The following is a 14,939-nucleotide window of genomic DNA, read 5'->3' on the forward strand; positions in this document are numbered from 1 at the left end:
ACAGAGAGGAAGTAACATCTCTGCCTCTGGATCCACATGTAGATCTGCCCTCTACTTTCTCAGCAGGGCCTGGTATACTGACCACCTTCCATCTGTTCTTCCCTGGCGGCTTTACCATTGCTTTGCAAAAATGATTGCCTTGCCCCAGAGGCCTGGTCTACTGTTTTTTTTTCCCCTGGAGTGGCAGACCAAGTTGCTGGGCAATCGTGGACGTCTGGGGAAACTGGCACACTCTCTAGATTTGGTGCCCTGAGACCAAGCGCCAGTTACTCTGTTCTGGCTATGGCCCTGGCTGCACTCTTCTACATACCTACACGTCTGCCTGTTGGATTCATTTTTGCATAGACATTCACTAGATTGTGTGGAAGGTCATTCTATAGGGGAATAATATCCATCCGTTGTTGCCGAATTAATTCTCCAGGCCAGAATCTTATGGCCTTACATGACTATGGAAGGATCAGAGGATATACTTGTTTCTTGGCCTGTCGTTCACATGCCTGATCTTCCACAAGTGGCTCAACCAGTTACGTGACCACTAGTGCCACTGAGTGGGCAACTAGATGCTTGGGAAACAAGGAAACGGAATTTCCTTAGGCTTGCAATTTTTCTTTGGTTGGATTTTGGCCTTGAGTATTCAGGAAGGCCTTTTGGGGGGGGGGTTTACTCATTTTTCAAGCTTGTTTGGTTCCCCTCGTATCATTTCCTTCAGTTTCTGATGGCCCAACTTGTGTTTCTGGCAGGGCATGGCAATGAGGTGGTCCTGTGATGTAGATCCTGGCAGACGGACCTCACCATTTATGGTGAGTTGCTCCCATCTTATGGCTCCGAAGAATCCAAATTTTGACCAGGATGGGGAACCAGAACCAGAGTAGAGTTCAGTAATCTCTATGAAGGTTGCATTAGAACTTGGAAACACCTATAGCTGTGATGGCTGGAGATTCTGGGAGTTCTAGTCCAATGGCCTGGCTTAAGAACTAGGCCAGCTGTTTCTGCAGCTGGCATGGGATTCCAGTTAGCCCACCTTCCACCTGAGTTATTTCTGAGGCTTCCAGAGAAAGATATTGTGTGGACAGCCTCCCCAAAGAGCTGGAAAAAGCCTTTTATTCATGACCATAAGCACATCAGAAGAACCTTGACTGATCAGCTAGAAAGGCCCTCACATCCCCTGCTATGTTCACATCATGGCCAACCAGTTGCCTGTGGGAAGCCTTGATGAAGAAGGTCCTCTCCGAGGGCTGGTGGGTCTTCAGGCCACATTTTCAACCTCAGCATCCCCCACGGAGCAATCTAGGTCCAAGAATAGGGGTGGGGTGGATTCAAAACATTCAGATTTGTTTTTTGTTTTGTGTGTATGTGGTTTTGCAGGAGCTTGGAGGCTGGACTTCTGAGATCTCTCGATGATAAACCCAACAGTCCCAAATCCCTCACAGAACGACAGAAAAGCAACCTTTCTATTATCCCCCTCCCCAGTCCTTGGTTTGGTGGCCTGCAGAGGTGTCAAAAATATCCCCGTGACAGTTTTGGAACACTCTTTACTCTTTCCTGGTTGATCTGAATCCTTATGCAGATGGTAATGAAATTTTGGAAGAAATCGGTGTACAGGGAAGAAAGTGAGTTTGCACCCTCTGATAGAAGATAGAAGACATAATCCACTATTTATTGTTCTGCCCCATCTATAAGGACGCCAGAGAAAGATTTTTGTTACTTATTATCCAGTCGTTCCCTAATTGCACACCCAAGGAATTAGTATTAAAATTGCTTATTGACAATCAGCCATTCATTACATATGCTGTAGCACTCTTTGCATTGCCAGCCGAGAAGCTGAAATCTGGTTTTTTCAAAGACCGTCACGCCATTTAATTTAATGGTCCATAGTTTATTTGGAGATGCTCAAAGAAGAATACATTTTAAAATGTGTCATTCTAAAATTTATGTTTTTAAAACCTGGATTTTCTTTTTATACCATATGTTGCATATTATAAAGGCCTATGGCCACAAACAATAAAGTTTTGACTGACCAACCCTCTGATTTCAGTAAGAGCTTCAGTCCATCTGCAGATATTTTACAAATTTTGCGGAAGTTTTACTGCATTGCAGAATCTAACTGTTCGGTTTCTTGTAGACACATTAGCTCAAAACACATACAACAGTCCAAAATTGGGCCCACGGTAACAACCCCATTTTCCTTCTTGATTCATCCTGGATTTCCTCTTGGCTGTGAGCTTCCTCATTCCAGTCAAAGTGTGGCTTCTTACAAAGAATATATAATAGTCTTTAAGGTGCCATACATGTTTTCATCTTGTTGTATTTTTGAATTTTTGCCCAATAGTCTTACAAAGTACTACCTTTTGAAGTTCTTTTGGTATTGTTCTTCCTCATAGAATGTTTAATTTTCAAGTACTTCCTGGACTTGTCAATGAAATAAAGATTCTTTTGTTCATTAGCTGCCTCTCAGATGTTGTTGTAATTCTGGGTCACCCAGGCAACGGGGTGAGGTGCCTCTTTGAAGTGGCTCGTCAAGACCAATTTCCTCCAACTGTCATCCCCCCCCTCACTGATCCCAAGATTTCCTGGTAGCCCTGCCGGCCATGTGTTGAGCCCTTGTAAGCGTTGCCTAAGAGTAGCCCCAGTGGCATGGCAACTGCAAAACGAGTGGGCTTCAATCCAGGTGGAAATGGGAAAAAATAAAAATGCATGCGCTGACCCGGAAGTGTTTGTGTTTTCGTTATGCACAACCATCTTTTGGGGTGGAGGGCCCCTAGAAGAGTGGGGCAACATGGCTACCTCAGCACGTCACTCATTTCCTTCTATACTTTTCCAAAGCATCTTTGTACCCCTGGTAAGTTGTTGCTAGAGATGGGCACGAACTAGCAAAATGGTCATTTCATCTTGGTTCGTGGTTTGTGAAAGGCCACAGAAATTTACAATTTTTGTAAATTTTACATAAAATTAAATTGTACAAAACCAGAAATTTATATTTTTCACCAATGAACCATGGATCCTTTGGGACCAATGAACCATCTGTTCTTCTGGGAATTTTCTTTTTTACAGTGGTGCCTTGCTTAACGACGTTAATTCGTTCCAGCAAAATCGCTGTAAAGCGAAAATAGAAAACCCATTGAAACGCATTAAAACCCGGTTAATGCGTTCCAATGGGCTAAAAACTCACTGTCCAGTGAAGATCCTCCATACAGTGGCCATTTTCTGTGCCTGTATAGCGAGGAATCCATCCCGAAGCGCAGTGGGGAGCCATTTCGAGCACCCTGAGGCCATTTTGAAAACCCGTCAAACAGCTGTTTTGATCATCGTAATGCGAAGAATCGGTTCCCGAAGCAGGGAACCAATCTTCACAAAGCGAAAAAACCCCATCATTTTGCGATCGCAATTGTGATCGCAAAAACATCGTCGTGAAGCGGATTTGTTGTAATGCGGGGTAATCGTTAAGCGGGGCACAACTGTATTCCTTTAGATAGCCCAGTGGCTTTGTCCCCTTCCCCCTTCCCTCTGCCCCATCGACTCCTGACCTTGTCCTGCCACTGCCATCATCTTTGGAGACAACAGCCTGCTTTCCCTTTCTGGGAGTCGGGCCTGCCATCTCTGGGCATGTGCATGCAGGCCCAGACTTGATGATTTTTTCCAATGATTTTAATGATCTTGTTAAAGATAACCCTTTCTTCTTCTTTTTTTTTTTTAAACCAGGGGGATTATTGTATACTTAGGATGTGATCACCTGGGGAAACAGCTGACATTGTGGATGATTAGTGGAGCAGTCCATATCTTCTGCAGTCACAGGAGGTATGGGGAACTGCATTCCAACCTGACACTGATCTATGCCCAAGCTGGACCTTTTTGGACCATCTGGACACCTATTACTTTTGGGGGACAAGTTGGAGCGATTCCCCAACAGACAGAAGGGGTGGTTTAAGGGAGATCCCTCCCTACAATGTGACCCTTTTCAGTGTGATCAGATACATGCTTTTCTTGCCCTCTGATTGCACCCTTAGTCCCATTTGATTCCTTGACATCAATAAAGCGAAAGCAAAGCATGCTGCTTATATGCCACCCCATAGCTCTTAAAGCACTTTCTGGGTGGTTAACAAATTAATGATGCAGGCTGCGCCTTGCCCCTGCAACAAGCTGGGTACTCCTTTTACCGACCTTGGAAGGATTGAAGGCTGAGTCAACCTTGAACTGACTACCTGGGATTTGAACCCCAGGTCGTGAGCAGAGTTTAATGCTGTCCAGCACTCCTGTGCCACAAGGAACTAATGAGTTACAAGTAATGTAGTTCCCAGCAAGGAATTATTCTTTTTTAAGTAACAAGGGCCTGACAAAATATCAATCAATAGTTTATTTACAGTCCTTAGACCAGTCACCTAAGTATAAAACCTTATAAAACCTTAAAATTTCTAACTTTCAATATTCCATTAGAACATGTTGGCATACATACAACTGGGAACGGCAATCTAATTGGTATTTAACTTCCGCAATCGAAGAATTGCTACACAGAACCTCGCAACCCGACAGGTGATCTGGACATCAACATCTGAGAGAAGGAACTCTAGCCTATTTCCCTCTGAACGTCCTGGCAATCTATCTATTAAGGGGGTTATAGTCTCTTTTCGCACTGCTTCATACAATGGGCAGGTGAAGAACATGTGCTGTATGGTCTCGATCTCCCTCAGGTGGCAGGAGCATAACCTTTCAGCAAAAGGGGTATTTTTATACTTCCCTTCTAGTACAGCAGAGGGGAGGGCCAAACACCTTGCCAGAGTAAAGGCTCTTCTAATTCCTTTAATTTCCAAAGATGTTAAGTATTTGGCCGGTACCATACAATTTTTAATGTAAGTCCTTGCTGCCATATTTTGGATGCTAGAAAGGTCTGTTTGGTATTCATTGTCCTCTATTCTTTGTTTAACTATTTGTTTTGCCTGCTCTATTCCAGAGGATATAAGCGCCTGAGGTGAGAGGCCAATTTTCCCCAAGTAGCCCTGGACCGATTTAACCCACTTAGATTGATAGTTATCTTTAAATAATAAGGAAAATAGGCCTTTTGGATTTGACTGTCCCTTTAGCCACATATATATAGATTGAATTCTAATCCAGGCTTCTACTTTAAGGCATCCTGTTTCTAGCCTTATCCTTGCATTTGACACGCATCTTGGGACCTGGAGTATAGTTCTTAAGAATTTGGATTGGACTATTTCTTGTGGTGCGAAGTGAGAACTGGGTGGCCCCATGAATGAGCCGTACAGCAGCTGGGCTAATGCCTTTGCTCTATACAATTTGAGGGCTGCTGGTATGAAGGACCCTCCTTGGGAGAGATGGAATTTTACTATACTATTTGCCGATCTTTCTCCCTGATCAGCCACAAATTTACTATGCTGAAGCCTAGATCCTGAGGCCTGTAATACTACCCCCAGATATTTGAAGCTGTTCACCTGCTCGATACTGTGTCCATTTATTTGCCATGACCTACTCTTGGGTCTCTGTCCAAAGGCGACTATCTTGGTCTTCTGATAGTTAATCGTTAATGATTTATATTCACAGTATGAGGCAAGCTTCTTAAGTGCCCTCCTAAGCCCTATGGGGGTTCTGGATAGAATTACTGTATCATCAGCATAGAGTAAGGCTGGCACTGTTCTATCTGTAAGTTTAGGTGAATGGAGATCGGCGGTGTTAAGCCAGCTTGATAAGTCGTTTATGTAAAATATGAATAATGCTGGTGCCAGTAGGCAGCCTTGCCTAACACCTCTGTGCGTTTGCACAGATTCCGTGAGGTGTCCCTGTCTGCTGCACCTGACTCTCAGGTATGTTTCTTCATGTAGGGCCCTGATTAGATATAGAAGTCTTTTGTCTATAGATGAGTTTGATAGATTGTCCCAGAGGTGTGTTCTCGATATAGAATCGAATGCTGATTTAAAGTCCACAAAGGCGGCATAGAGTGATGTTACTCCTTTGGCTGAGTATTTCTCTATAAGATGCTGTATAATTAGGCATTGTTCTATTGTGGATCTCCCTGGCTGAAAGCCTGCTTGTTCTGCCCCAATGATATTTTCTACTTCAAGCCACTCCAGGAGTTTGTCTAGGAGGTGCCTTGCATATAGTTTGCTTATAATATTCAGCAAACTTATTGGCCTGTAGTTGGCTGGATCTTCCCTTTTCCCTTTCTTATAAAATGGGACCACTGTGGCCGTTTTCCATGATATTGGGATTTGGCCTGTGTCATTAATATGGGTGAAGAGAGGTGCTAGAAAGGAGCCCCACCATGTCTTGTTTTCTTTTAGGAGTTCTGGTGGGATGCCATCAAGGCCTGGGGCTTTTCCATTTTTTAACTGATCTATATGAGCTATTATTTCACCTGGGGTCACCGGGGGCCATTTGGGAGTGCTTCCAAGCATTACTGGAGAAGGGGGTACAATGACATCCTCATACATACTTGTAAAGTGGGATACCCATTTATCTGGTGGAATACAAGAGGATAATGGGTGTTTGGGCTCTGATAGTCTGCCTGAGATTAGTTTCCAGAAAAGGGATGGATTTTTGGCTTTTGCTGCTTCAATCACCTTCCTCCATAGTTCTCTCGTGTGTACTCTTTTACTGTGATGTATCTGCTGTTTGTATTCTTTCTTATGTACCAGTAGTTTTAGGAGGGCCTCTTTTTTGACATGGTCTTCTGCTCTCAGGTATTCCTGATATGTCTGATTAACTAATTGTTTTGCTGCCTTACAGCTTTGGTTGAACCAAGGTTTGGATTGGTTATATGAATTCTGAAGGTTTCTGCTATATGAATGGACGAGATGTGGCTGTAATTGTTGTAGGAGAATTTCATATTTATCTATGGGATTCCAGTGGACTGTCTGGCTTCCTACTGGATTAAGGGCATCAATCAGATTTTTCGAAGTTAAAAGTTGTTTTAAATTTTGTGCCAGTTTAGGTGACCATCTTACTCGGCAACCCACTCTTTCTAGTGCTGTAATTTCAGTATAATATCTTGGTTCTGTGTCTAAATTTCTGACGTTTAGGTGGAAACTTAGATGTAGGGGGAAATGATCCCCCTCCATGTAAGGAAGTACTTGGAGAGTTTTGACCATGGAAAGGAGCCCCCTGCACACCAGGATGTAGTCAATTGTACTAGCTTTAGTTGCTGCCATAAATGTATATTTTCCTGGAGTATCACCTGTGATTGTGCCATTTAAAACTGAGAGGCCCAGTCTGTAGGCAAATTTGTACAGACAGGCCCCGGCATAATTTGCATGTTGGTCCTTAGATGCCCTCTCCTGATTCAGGGTTCCCACATTATCATTTCTTATGTTGGCTATCATCTTAAATTTGGTTCCCAGATAGTCATCATCTGGTCCCATACGGGCGTTTAGATCCCCACCAGTCAGGACCAGAGCATCCGGATGTTCCATGATAAGCTCTCTTACATAGTTTTCAAGGTCTGTCCAGTTTCCTTCTGTTTCAGCTTTTCTGGATGTGGGAGGTAAGTATATGTTAATAATCAATAGGGTTTTCATACTTCCTGTAAGTACTACTGCCATGGCCAGCTGTCTCAGGGGGGGTTTCATCGCAGATTTCACTTTCAGAGCCGTTGATACCAGGATGCTCAGTCCCCCCTTCAGTCTCCCCGGTCCGCGCCCTGGGATTGCCTTTACCATGAAAGAGTTGAAACCATCTAGAATTATATCTTTGTCAGACCAAGTTTCTTGCAAAAGAATGATGTCATATTTGCTACGAAAGAAAGGAGTATCATGGGTTTGGGAGATACATCTGGTCCAACCTGCCACATTCCATGATAAAAGTTCAATTTTAGATGCAGATGTTTGGTTGCTTTCTGGAGCACACCGTGATTCTTGAGTGTCTGGTGCCTCATTTCGCTCCTGAATGTTCAGTTGTTCTGCCTTTGGGGTCATTTCCCCTCTTGTGGCAGAGAGCATTTTAATGGGGTTCCCTTCCTTGTATAACGTTAGCTTCTCCAGAGCAGGCAGGGATACATCTGATGACTGACATCCTCTGTAGGTGAGGGGAGCAACTGGTGTGGGAAAAGGATAATCTTTACGGGCCCAGTCTTTGTTGTTTTGATTTCTTTGTGTCTCTCTGCTAAAGGGATATCTTTCAGCTCTACCCAGGTAGGTAATCGTTGTTGTGTTTGGAACTGTGGTATCTTTGTGGAGTTGGACTTTTTGTTTGTTTTCCCCCCATGCAATATTCCTGGACAAAGGCTTCTTAAGATGTTTATATTTTTTGCCTTCCAATAGTCAGTTCTGGGGATAAGCTACTAAAGGGGCATATCTATTGCCCATATGCCACTCAGAGGTGGAGTCGGAAATAGTTCCCATCGAGCAGGCTAGATGTAACTTCTCTTTGTATGGATGGTATATTCTATTTTTTCTGGAGGATGTAATACCTTTTGAAAGATGCCTTGGCCTTGAGAGCATTTTCACCTGATTACTCTGGTTTTTGATTTTGCTTGTAAGATCACGAGGCTTGTTAATTGGGATATTGTTTGGGAAGGTTGCAACATTGATCTGCGTTTCCTTTCCTCTGCCATCTGATTTGGTTTTGGAAGGTGATCTGTTGTAAATGGTGGAAGCTTCAGCCCTATCTCTGTACAGGTCATAGCTAGGGTTTTCGGCTGTTATCCTCCTTATGGAAGCGGCTGTGGGGCCATCTTTTTGTTCTGGAACCTGAATTTCTCTGGATGTATTTGTTAGTTTGTAGGTGTCCAATTTTGTGATCGGTCTTAGGTTGATATTTGAGTAAGTTGTATGTATTCCCCATTTGAAAGATACTGCTATTTTTTCAAACTTGTACAACAGGCTCCAAAAATGATGGGCCTGTTCACTATTGGCGAAGATCAAGTGCACCCTGCCTCTTAGTTGCCCGGGCTTGCTGGGATAGATGCAGTAACATTTTGTGTTCATTTGAGCATCCCAATCCTTGCCCAGCATTTCTGTTATTGTCCATAATACTTCTGAGTTGGAGGCCCAGGTGCCATTTGGTTTTCTTAGTGGCCAGTTGTAGATGGTGATGTGGTTCACAGGCTTGAGTGATGGGCTTTCAGCAGGGGTGGACCCTTCACTGTCTGAGGTTGCTGACCATTGAGGTTTTTTAATCTGTATATTTTCCTTGCATGTTGTCACAGCAAGTGGATGCTGGGGATAGGGTTCTTCTGGGGTGTTTCCCCACCATTCGTCTATGGTTATTAGCTCTAGATTAGAGGATGTTAGGTCAGGTCCCTCTGTGTCCTCTGTGTCCTCGTTTCGCTCATATGGATCAGCCCAGGCCTTTGGGGTCTTCCCAGAGATGGGCATTCGGTCCTGAGTTGCTTTTTCTGATAACTGTGGGTAACTCTGACCTTTAAAGGCTAGGGAGTTATCTTTGCGTGTTTGATCTTTTGTACCCAGCTCCTTTTTTGCCTGAAGTCCTCTCTGTTCAGTATTCTGAGGGTTTGAGGGGGGTGCTGCTTTTAAAATCCCCAACTTTATCATGTCAGCAATGCATTGTAGTATTGCTTTAGTATCAGCGATTTCTTTCTTTAGATCATGCAGATTATTGAAAATTGTCTGGTTGGATTTAGCTGAGAGGAGACACTGATCACGTAGTTGGGTGTAAATAATCCTAGTTTGTTCACTCTCGGGCCCTTGAGCATCTTGGGGGCCTACTGTTCCTTCCATATGGTTCTCCTTAGGCCCAGGTGTTGATAGATTTAAGTATTTATAGAATGATTCCATAGAGGCAGAGAGAGCCTTCTCTAGGAGTTCTGGGTCCAGAGACCAATTGCCAATTTCTCCTCCGGAGTGCGGAGTTCCGACTACAGCCCCCTGGTATGTCTCTCCATTACTTATGCCTACATTGTCCGTAGTAAGTGGGGTACTTGATGTAAATTCCCTCAGCGGCCTTTGATTATAGGAGGGTACATGTTCACGTTGATCTGAGACCACACAGAAGTCTGCTATAGATTTCTGATTTCGCTTTTTGGGAGCCTTTTTTAACTTGCCATAGGTTTTTTTGGTCCTAGTGGTGACCATAGTTATACTCCACAAATTAAGCTTATTTAGTGTCCCCTTCTACTTCTGCAGGTGCAAACTACCACTCAAAGGGAGAAGAATGTGGGTTTCACAGTTACGGTCAGTAGTAGCTGTATAAAAACACTTCTTAGCTCCGGTAAACACTCAAACATAAACCATTAAAGGGCAGGTTGTTCCACCCGTTCCTTGGAGGACTTTTACTCACTGTGAGTCAATTGTAGATTGACGGAGTCAGCGGATCAGTCCCTGCTGTATGCCAAACAACCCCCGAAGGCAGATGGCTTTTCTTAAACAAAGTAAATGTTTTTCTTGCAGACTTGATTCAAGCAGGTGCTTACTGTCCACAATAGCGGTGTTATTTTCTTCTGTTATCTTCCCAAGGCTGCAGTTGTGTAATTTTGTCGTACAGAGGTATTTCTAATATCTCTCGGCAGCTCCAGTGGTCATTATCTCTGTGTTTACTTTTACCAAGGTTAAAATCATGCCTTCAGCCAAGAAGTAGAATAGGAACTTCAACTAAACAAAAGCTATAAAAACCATATAAAATTACATAAAATAAAGATAAAATCACCGCTGTGTAGCCATGAGCGTCTTGCCTGGCTGAGCCGGAACCGGAAGCCCTTCCGGCCTGACAAAATAACTTTCAAAAGTAATGTGAAGAATCTCAGTCATCCAGGTGAGGTTATCTCCAGACTTGCCATGACTCAACTTTCGAAAGTAATGTTGACAACTGGGAATGAAGATCCCAACTCTCAACTTCATTCCCATGTTAGATTTTACTAACAGCAAATACTACTTACTTTAGAAGTCACTACTAAATGCCATTTAGAGACATTTTGGATGCGTTTTTGGGGTGGACTTTTTGTTTGTTTGAGTTTATGCCTGAGTTAAAAGCATTACTGTGATGCTCCAGTAGATGGTGATGTTGCTTCCATTTTTTGTCATGCACCATCAAAACACAACTTGATGGCTAAGGCAATTTTATGAAGGAATCTCCAAAAGGCCCTGTGATTGACAGATGTGCTTTGATCTTACAAACTAAAGACCTAGCTTTCTTTTTTGTGTCAGTTCAACTCATTAAGGTCTTCCCCTTACACCCATGATCACCCAGAAGGTATGTGGCTGATGGAGATACAGTGGTGCCTCGCTTAACGATTGCCTCATTAAACGACAAAACCGGTAGACGATGAAGTTTTGCGATCACTTTTGCAATTGCAAAACGATGTTTAGATAGGGAAAATTCACTTAACGATGATCGGTTCCCTGCTTCGGGAACCAATTTTTCAATAAACGATTTAGAAACAGCTGATCGGCAGGTCTAAAATGGCCGCTCGCTGTGCAAAATGGCTCCCCGCTGTATTTTCAGGACGGATTCCCCGGTTTACAGGCAGCGAAAATGGCCGCCCCTATGGAGGATCTTTGCTGGACGGTGAGTTTTCATCCCATTGGAATGCATTGAACCGGTTTCAATGCATTTCAATGGGCTTTTTCATTTCGCAAGACGATGTTTTCCTAAGACAGCGATTTTTGCAGAACGAATTAACATTGTCCTGCGAGGCGCCACCGTACATGCTCTGCCCTCTGTGTGGCCTTGAGCAAGCTCAAGGTTGAATTAGTGACTGGAGAGAGTAAGCCTTTCTTAGAGGTAACTGAGGAACCTCATAGTGCAGTGGTCAAAAGCAGTACTGTAGCCAAAACTCTGCTCACATCCTGGGGTTCAATCCCGAGTAGCTGGCTTGAGGGTGACTCAGGCTTCCATCCTTTTGAGGTTAGAAAACTGAGTACCCAACTTGCTGGGGGGTGGCAATGTGTAGCCTGTACAGTGGTGCCTCACTTTACGATTGCCCCACATTACGACGAATCTGCTTTACGACGATCTTTTGCGATCACAAAACGATGGTCTAATGGGGGAATTTCGCTTTGTGATGATCGGTTCCCTGCTTCGGGAACCAATTCTTCGCAAAATGACGTTTTCCTAACAGCTGATTGGTGGGTTCAAAATGGCTGCTGGGTAATTAAAATGGCTCCCCGCTGTGTTTAGGGATGGATTCCTCGCTATACAGGCAGCGAAAATGGCCACCATATGGAGGATCTTCGCTGGACAGTGAGTTTTTACCCCATTGGAACGCGTTGAACGGGTTTCAATACATCTCAATGGGGTTTTAAATTTCACTTTATGATGTTTTCGCTTAAAAGCGATTTTCCTGGAATGGATTATTATCGTTAAGCGAGTCACCACTGTATAATTAAATTGTTAACAACCCTGAGAGTGCTATAAGTGCTATAGAATGGCATATAAGCAGCACAATTTGCTGTAACTTTCATGCTCCACAAAACTTCTCTTTCTTGGTTCTTGGTTTTCTAGATAACCCGTTGGCTTAATTATTGGTTTATTACTTGATTGTCACTTCAGTGTTTGCCTCAATATGTATGGCTTTAGTTTGTGATCATTCTAAGCCCTTCTGGTGATGGCGTTGTGATTCAACAACGCCGTTTGCAGACTTGTGCTCCAAATTGTGAAGATATGATGTAGACCAGATGGCTCTGCCCTTTCTTATTTGCACAGGACACCCATGACTAGAGAAAGCTGGTGCCGACCTCGAAATTTTGGAGCGCTCCAGAACTTTCTGGTCCGTGATACACCACTGGGTATGTGGAAAAGAACACCAGCTTGTGACACAAAAATAATTTTGTTTCACCACGGGAACACCGAATATCACAGATACCTTGGTCGTCAGCACACCTTGCTCTGGATGCATGGTTAAGGAAAGTATGAGGTGGGATGACCTACAAAATGTCCTCTCCTCAGAAGAGGAAGACATAGAGTCTGGTTTTCTGGTAGGTTGATTCGCGATAGCGTAAAAGTGAGTGGAGGGGGAACTAAATTGCCTCAAATATCTCCCAGTTCTTTCCTGTTGCGAGTAATGATCAAAGGGCCATACAAGAAAACCACCAAGAGAACTATCAAAGAGTACTCATTTCTTTGTGAAAGTCTGAGTCCTCTAATCTCCACATAAAACAACCATTAAATTAGCCACAATCTACACTTACAAGATAGAATCAGCCTAGTGAAGTTGGAAGGGGCCTAAAAGGCCATTGAATCCAACTCCTTCCTCAATTGCGAAATACAAATCACAAGATATCAGCCAGGTGGTTGTCCAAATTTCTCTCAAATGCCTTCAGCGTTGGAGCCCTCACCACCTCTTGAGGCAATTGGTTCCATTGTTGTACTGCTCTAACATTTAGGATTTTTTCCCCCTGATACTCACCTGAAATCTGTTTCCTGTAACTTGAGCTTATCACATCACTCGGGAATGATCAAGAACAGATCCTGACCTTCCCGTGTAGGACTACCTTTCAAGGATTTGAAAAGTGCTCTCCTCTCTCCCCTCAGACTTCTTTTCTCAAGGCTAAACATGTCTAGTTATTGCAGTCTTTCTTCATAGGGCATTCCTCATAGGACTAACTCCTAATGAATGAAGTCAATCACATTAACTTCATCCTTCAAAACAAACAAAACAGAAAACACAGACAGAAGAAAGAGGTTCTTGAATTTAACACATGCTTTATTACAGAACTACAACTACTTCTTCTTTCTCTTGCTGAAGATCATGTGGTTGGGACACCCAGGGCTTCGCCTCGTTCTTCAAATCACACAGCACTTGTTCAAATGACGATAAGGGCAGTTGTTGGCTCCCTCGGACCACACTTTCCCTGAGGGACACCTCCAGTCACGTCTCTGGCAAAGGCCCCTCCGGCCGAAGCAAGTGACAATGAGGATGCCATTCCTGCTATCACCTTTCAATTGGGGCTCTGGAGGAAAAGAGAGGGGGGGATATCCATCATCCCATTATTGTCAATAAAAAAAGAAAAGAAAAACAAATCTATTATTTTTAAATTTTGCCTATCTATGACCCAGTTATTTGATTGTGCCTTATTTTCCTGTAATGCTAATGCTATTGTAGGGAGTATAACCCAATTACATTATTTTGTGCATATCTTTCAGTTATAATGGGCGTCTCAAGAAGCACATAACCATACAGTTTGGGTGCTTTAGTGCAGCGGTTGCCAACCTCAGATGATCTTGGACTAAAATTCCCAGGATCTGTGCAGGCCAGGATTTCTAGGAGTCCAAGAACTTATGGGGACCCAAGGTTGGGAGTCACGCTTTAGTGCAATGCTTCCTTTTAATGACTGTTGGCAAGACAACCAGTACAGTGGTGCCTCGCTTAACGGCGATAATCCATTCCAGGAAAATCGCCGTTAAGCGAAAACATCGTAATGCGGAAAAAACCCATTGAAACCCATTGAAACCCCTTCAATGCGTTCCAATGGGGTCAAAACTCACTATCCAGCGAAGATCCTCCATAGGGCAGCCGTTTTCACTGCCTGTTTTGTGAGAAATCTGTCCCAGAAAACAGCGGGGAGCCATTTTGTTTACCCAGTGGCCATTTTGAAACCGCTGATCAGATGTTTTAAAAACGTTGTTTTGCAGGGAACCGATCATCGCAAAGCGAAAAAACCCATTTAGACCATCATTTTGCGATTGCAAAAAGATCATCGTAATGCGGTGCAATCGTAAAGCGAGGCACCACTGTATTCAAATCATGATCTTCCCCATTTCTCCTCACCTCCATCCTGGAGGGCTTCCTACTCTAACTGGGGCAACAGTCCTTGCCTTGAACAAAGCATGTGCCAGGTTGAAGGTCATGAGGTCCCACTATGCTTTTCATGCTTGCTTGTGCTGTGCTAGAGGAGCACAACTGGCTCCTACCCCTGGATGTCTAACATCTGTTTACCAGGAGGAAAATACTATTAGGTTCAAAGGATCTCACTGCCAGGATGCCATAGCAGGCATGTTTGATGTTGTTGAACAATTGAGAAGGGAAGCACAAGCCATTCAGT

The sequence above is a fragment of the Pogona vitticeps genome, chromosome 1, assembly GCF_051106095.1.
Source record: "Pogona vitticeps strain Pit_001003342236 chromosome 1, PviZW2.1, whole genome shotgun sequence".
NCBI lineage: Eukaryota > Metazoa > Chordata > Lepidosauria > Squamata > Agamidae > Pogona > Pogona vitticeps.